General features: G+C 41.8%; 1 non-coding gene across 1 annotated transcript; it reads left to right on the forward strand.

Moving 5' to 3' along the window:
• The first annotated feature begins 438 nt into the window (after positions 1-438).
• Positions 439-545, forward strand: LOC148211891 (small nucleolar RNA R71). Its single transcript, XR_015790654.1, has one exon. It is a non-coding gene; the product is annotated as a small nucleolar RNA R71 (small nucleolar RNA).
• The last annotated feature ends 6,668 nt before the right edge of the window (positions 546-7,213 follow it).

A 7,213-nucleotide genomic window follows, 5' to 3' on the forward strand; every position in this document is an offset into this window, starting at 1 on the left:
TTCCCATGTCCTACATAAAAAAAACGGAAGCAGGGTTATGTGGACAATTATCATAAATATGGTTTTCACTGCAAAATGAACAAATGAGATCGTTGACTTGGCAAACAGGGGCAGGAGTGCAATAATCCGACTACACAGGTTGTATCGGCGTGGCTAATGCATTTTTTATTCCCAACGCCATCTCTTTCAGCCTCTGGTTCATTGTAACCATCTCTTTTTGCATCGAGGTCGCAATGTCCAGAGCCAAAACTCCAGCTGGATCTTGCTTCTTTGGTGCTGCCCTAGATCTTTGCGAACACCATAGTTCGTTGTGTGAAGCTAAGTCATTTAGGATGTCGACTATCTCGTTCAATGTCTTCTTTGTAAAGGCTCCGTTGGCAGCAGTGTTTAGCATCATCTAAACCTCTAAAGAAATGTTCTATCTGGATGCATGCCGGCAAGCCATGGTTCGGACATTTCCTGATTAGTTCTTTAAATCTTTCCCACGCCTCGTGAACAGGTTCACGATCATACTGTCTAAAAGAGATGATCTCCTCTCTGATATCAGCGTGGCGAGTAGGTGGGAAGAATTTTGTTAAGAACTTCTCCACTAACGACCCCCATGTGGTGATGGATCCCGGTGGAAATGCATTAAGCCATGCTTTAGCTTGGTCCTTCAAAGAAAATGGAAAAAGTGTTAGTCTAAGAGCATCGTCTGTTATACCAGGTAATCGAAATGCATTTGCAATTTGAATGAATGATTTCAGATGATCATGTGGATCCTCATGTTCCTGCCCTCCAAAATGTCCAATTGTCTGCAATATTTGGAACATCATTGGTTTAAGCTAAAAGTTTGCGTGGGCTGGAATAGGGTTGACTATCCCTGAATCAAAGTTCTGAAAAGCCGTGGCGGCATATTCTCGCATTGCCACGTTTCTGTTGTCCGCCATCTGGATATGGTTGAATTCATCATTTCTTGCATGATCCCTCATATTACCGTTAACAGCAGGTGGATCAACCGGATCACGAGGTGGAATATCTGCCATTGATGTGCTCGTACTTTCTACCTCACTTTCAGGATTGATTTCACCTTCTCTCTCTTTTTGCCTTTCTAGTTGTTTTCGAAGTCTTTGCTCCTTTCGAGTTTTTCGAAGGGTCCGCTCAATCTCAGGGTCAAGGGGTAGAAGAAAAGATCTTGTGCTTATGCACTTTAACTTACCCCTGTGAGATAAACGACCAAAAATATAGAACAAAAACGGTGGATGGAAATTACACCCAACAACAATTCACAAAAATAAAAACTAAAAGAATTTTAAAATAATTTTAAAATTAAAGTCCCCGGCAACGGCGCCAAAAACTTGACTGGTGGTTATGCTGAACGCACGCACTAAGCGTGGTAACAATTATATAGATGCAAGCGCACACCTGTCAGAGTAATATAAAATGGATGGAGTATCCAAGTATCGATCCTCAAGGACTTCTAAATAAATTCCAAACTCTAAAGTTTTAATGAATAGTGAACGTTGAAATGAGTGATTCTTGTAAAATGGGGAGTGGTCACAAATAGTGGTTTTGGATTTGGGATTTGGTTTTATAATGGTAAAACCTAGCCCGAATTACTTCAAGTAAGCCAACAAAGAATCAAGGATACACTAAGGACGATATGCATTTTACTTTAGGAACCAACGACTACGCTTTTCACTTGACTTATGTCTAAGCAAGTTCAAAGTCCTAAGACATTCCCTAATATGTCTATTATGAGAGATATCTTAGTTTTATGATGGAAATAGTCGCAACCTCGGGTTAAGGTCCTATGTCTAGGCTACTTAACCGGAACCCTTATGTCTAACGCACTCATCTCCTCGGTTTAACCACTCAACAATGCAAATAAGCAACCTTTTCAGTATTGACTTGTTAAGACTTACAGTGGCCTTCTCTAAATCCTAACTTTTTGGGAAAACATGTTGAGCAATGAGTGGAAAGCAAAAACACTACTTCTTAGCAACCCTTTTTAGAAATAAAAGGCTAACTATCCATAATCGGGCTAGAGACGGGAATTTAGAAAGACATATTGAAAAAAATACAGCAAGTAAAATGGTTGAAATTGAAATGCATGTGTGAAAAACATAAGTTAACTAACGGAGAGTTTTGCTCGGGATTGAGAGCTTCGCCCTTCTCTTTCAAGCAAGGGGGAGTGTCACGTGCTCTTTCCTCCAAAAACACAATTCTCTTAACTAAAAATAAAGTAAAGGCAAAGTAAAGATAAGCTAAGTGCTGGATTTTTATAAATTTGAATAGGTAGAAAATAACTAAGTAACAACAGAAACGAAACAAAGCTCAATAAAGGAATGTAAAGTGCTCGGGATTTAAAAACTAAAAGCAACTAATGAAAGCAACTCAAAAGTACTTCGAAAGCAACAAAGAAACACTAAGAATGATCAAGAGAAGGAAGCAAGGCTTGATGAATTTGGTGGAGAAGCTGCTGGAATTTATAGCTGTGCAGAATTGGTTAGGTAGGTCCTAAAACGCTGGTGGATCACCCATTTCCAACTCTTTTGACTGACCAAATCATGCTCAAACTGATAGTGGAACACTTCTTCTACACATATGCATCGGTTGGAACCACCAAAACGCATTGGAAGACGCGTTTCATTAAGGGCAAAGTTGGAAGAAAACCAGGATTTCTGCAGCCTACCAGGCGCCTGGCGCCTCCAATGAAGGTTTTTCCGTCTTTTTGCTTCTTTTGATTAATTTGCACTCCCAAATGGTCCTAAAATATCATAAATACAATATAAGCCAACACAAATCATCATATATGAATTTTGCATGAATTGGAACTCAAACGACCGAGAAAAAGTCCGAAACAAAGTTAAAACATAGTAAAAACAGCATCTAAAACTTTCATTTTACGCATGTAAACAATTGTAATCACTACCCCTGCCTGATCACCAGCAGGAGGAGGTGGTGGGTCCGCCACATTCTCACCTCCGGGAACTGGGTCGACGTCTGCACGCAGCCTCATACTACGACGGGGTGGCATTGTCTGGATGAAAGAACACAACAATCAAGCACGATGTTAGCACATTACTCTACGAAAAGACCAACAGTAATATGGCAGTCGAAACTCCCACATAAGTGCAAGGTCAGCTACATTCTAGCTAGTATACTCACCTGACCTCCCTAGGCCTAACGAAACCGAGCTGCAACTTTAACTGATGAGAAAAGAATTAAACGCAAAGGAAATTCATGGGGAAAGTATAAGTTCACAAGAGCAAGCATGAGGCGTACCTGGTGATGACAAGGAGGCCGATCGGGATCACTACTCCTAAGTACCCTATTACTAGGTCAGTCTACAGGAACGTTTCGGCTCTGATACCAACTGTAAGACCCTAATTCCTGATACGTTTAGCGAGGTAACAGCCCTATAACGCTTACTGAACCCTCCTATTTAAGGTAACGAAAAATGTAATGTTCTCTTAATGCAACATACAAAATGGAGGTACACAATAATGGAATGTCCAGAAAATAATATCCGCCTCAGTGGTCAGGAATCCAATCAAAAGAAAATAATCGTTTTGTCTAGTAATCCAAAATACATCAATAATTTGAACAGTAAAAATATCCGTAAAACAATAAAAGAAAGTGTCTTATGAGTTAACCCAATGTCTAATTCCCCTTTTATTTCATAGCAATAAGATTTTAACGATGTCTGCAATGCACGACATTATTCACTATCCTAACCAACACAGCTAGTGATCCCTCCTCAGTCAAACCTCCTCCACGTCATCACCACGATCGGCCCTGTTCACACCTGAAACAAATAAGGTAGAGGGGGGAGGGGTGAGTACATAAAATACTCTGTAAGTAGCCCTCCCTAACTAAACACAACGGCATGCTCGTAATCACAACCACACCAAAACAATAGCAGAAGCAACAGATGAGCAGCAAGGAATGATAGCAATAGATTAACCTTCCCATACAAGCGGCCTAACGCCGGGGTTTCCGGGACTCCAACCCCACGACTCACTAGCCACTGCCCCACTTAAGCTAGCACTCACTCTAGCTCCCTATGTTGGTACACCAGGTCTAACACTTCGAGGCATATCGGCGCTTGATATTTATCCCCAAGATACCGACCTTCTTCTACCACGCTTGGTGCTCAACCTTGCCATTTATTCCCAAGGCCTTGAATTATCACCCATAAGCATCACCTTACATTAGTCCCCCAAGTCTAACTCTTCGCGTTGTATTGGCCCTTGACATTTATCCCCAAGATATCAATACTTCTCTACAGAAGCTTGACGTTCGGCCTTGCCATTTATCCCTAATGCCTTGAACTGTGTACCAGTCCTTGACATTTATTCCCAAGGTACTGATGACTGCCCGGCGTATTGGACCTTGACATTTATCCCCAAGACCCTAATACTCCTATACAAAACTGAGCTTCGGCCTTGCCATTTATTCCCAAGGCCTCGCTCAAGGCTTTGCGTAACCAGCGACTAATGTACAATCTCTCTTCAAAGGACCCCAGGTTAACGAACCACTAACCCAGCACATCACACCTCGCAATTTCCACTAACCCTCCCAAGACAATCCCATAAGCACGTCTTCCACCCTTAAATTCACAACACAATTTGCCAGCATGCTTTTCATTATACCAAACAAAATCACTCACACAACAACTTCCAACAAAATATAACAAAACAATAAAACTATGTAACAGGCTTTCAGCACGTGTACTTCATTCACAGCATAATTTACCAGCATGCTTTTCATTATACCAAACAAAATCACTAACACAACAGCTTCCAACAAAATAACAAAACAATAAAAACTATATAACAGGCCTTCAGCACGCGTATTTCGTCTTCGACCTGTGCACAACGTCATAGACCAATTACTTCCAAAGACCAGTCCCCTCCAACGATAACAAGTCATGCATTTTTATAATGTCTAACAATGAAAATAGTAACACGAAACTCGACACAATCGCTAGAAGCCTTCAAAACCAAGACTAACAATTCGTACATGCATAAAATAAATTATTTTTAATTAAAAATCAGCACAAGATTACTCCGTTAATACTAAATAACACACGCACTCGCCCCCTGGTGCTACTTACACACTACTATGCTCCTATATCTTGCGTTAATTCACCAACTAACCAACAATAGACAAACGAAATAATGAATACAAAATTTCCAGCTGTCTAAATTCATTCTAAGAGATCTTGTAATGTCCATTACCGCAAAAATCGGCTTCGTCTAGGTGCGGGTAACTCAGGCCTAACTCGAATAAATGTGGGTTGCGTATATCGAGCCTCTAATGGTTATGGGTACGCGCCGAGATCGGAAACTGTTGCTGTCCGGACTATCTTAGCAGTAAAAACTAACCAAGACGATACCCACGACGCTGTGTGCAGCAAGGACCCGCGCCACGACCCGCTGCTACCGGAATCCGCGCACCACCGCTGCTGCCCGACGCACCGCTGCTGCCCTACGCCCGCGCATCACCGCTACCCGGAGTCGCCCGCCGCGCCGCCTGCTGCTGTCAACCGGACACGGTAAGCCGCTACGTCCGAGGTCGCCGTCCGTCAAGTGCTTCGGGGAGAGTTGAGGCGTCGGTAGAAGAAAAAAACGAAAACTAAAATGGGGGGAAGAGGTGCTTCACGATTGTGAGGGGTTTTGGGGGCTAGAGTTTTCTCCTTACCTTTCTTTTGTTTTTACAAAGAAGGGACCCACTTGGGCTAGGGTTTTTCCTTTTCCCTCTTGTTTTAAAACAAGGTAGGCCCACTTACCTAGATACTTAATTTGGGCCCAACGAACCAGAACAATTGTAGAGAAAATAATTTTCTCGTTAAACAATAATTAGATACGTAAGTACACGTCAACACTCATAACAATTACCGCAACAGTTCGAAATAAAATGAAATGGAACATTTAAATTAAATAAAAAAAATTTCTAAGAAAGGAGGCCCGAGACTCGAGGGTAAACTAACCTGAGTAACGCGGGGCGTTACAGCAAGATTAATCGGTCAAACTCATTGACCAAGTTAATCTAGATTCCTTAACTACGGGTCATTCCACTAAAGACCCGCAGTTGCACTCTTCTCACTGCAAAATGTTTTCGTGTCCATGGATATATGACCATTAATGACGAGTCAATCCTGCACGAGTGTTCGTAACTCGAGTTGGGTCAAATTACCATTTTACCCCTAAGTTACATCTTACTCCGTAAACACCACTGCTCCTCTAATGAACATCCCGGTTATCGTCCAACCAATAATCAGAAGTCCCTCTTGGCCAATGAGAGGGTGGGGCCCCTTGTTCAAGTTTCGGAGTCAGCATTTAAGGGAACACTCATCTACTCCCCTAAAGTCGGGGAGGAGTGAATTCCATCTTGTGAAGTTATGTTCCCAGCTCCTCACTCGGTCTCGTCCCCAAAATGGTGTTGAGTCGGCGACTCGGGCCACTCTCACCCATGCAGATCAAAGGACGAGCCCTCACGGGCAGGAGTCCATAACTCACTCAGGATTGAGAATGAGTTGTCTGGTCATCCTAAGAAATAACAACCTATTAGTTAACGGTGTTACATCTAAAGATTGTCTATTTTGTGGTCCAGTCTTATACAAACTCATTGTATAGGATACCGCCACTCGCATGTCTCCACACGAACGACCTGGATCGAGTCGTCTGTAACCTTTACAGAGCGGGCCGTATCCATAGTGTTGCCAGGATAAGGTACCCAGCCTTATCCATATACTATAGACCCTTTAGGTTATTCACGGGACATTATTCATTCATATATTAGGGGTATATCAAACATATACCCTGTATATCAACTATATACCCAGTATATATATTGTCCCGATTACATCAAAAATAACCTTGGATGTTTAGTTTATTGGATTTTGGACAATGCAAAGCTATGATTCAACAACAAATTTATTGAATAAAACTTTATTAAATAGACATTTGTTTTTACAAAATACAAACTACGAGTTTAGGGCAACACACCTAACACTAATAAAGTCTAAACACCCACTCGCAAGCTTAGAGGGGCAATTTATGTTGCAACTCGTAATGGCCCGACCTTTAGGAACAAGGCCAAGTTATTACTATCCCTACTGCTCCCGAGATAATATCACTACTACTACTCCTATGGCTCATAGACATTTCTAATTGAAAACACTAAAAGCACGGAAAAACCAAGGAATAAAAACCGACCTCTGAAG

Source organism: Momordica charantia (genome assembly GCF_013281855.1).
Source record: "Momordica charantia cultivar OHB3-1 chromosome 4 unlocalized genomic scaffold, Mcharantia_2.0 BLBB01000004.1, whole genome shotgun sequence".
Lineage (NCBI taxonomy): Eukaryota > Viridiplantae > Streptophyta > Magnoliopsida > Cucurbitales > Cucurbitaceae > Momordica > Momordica charantia.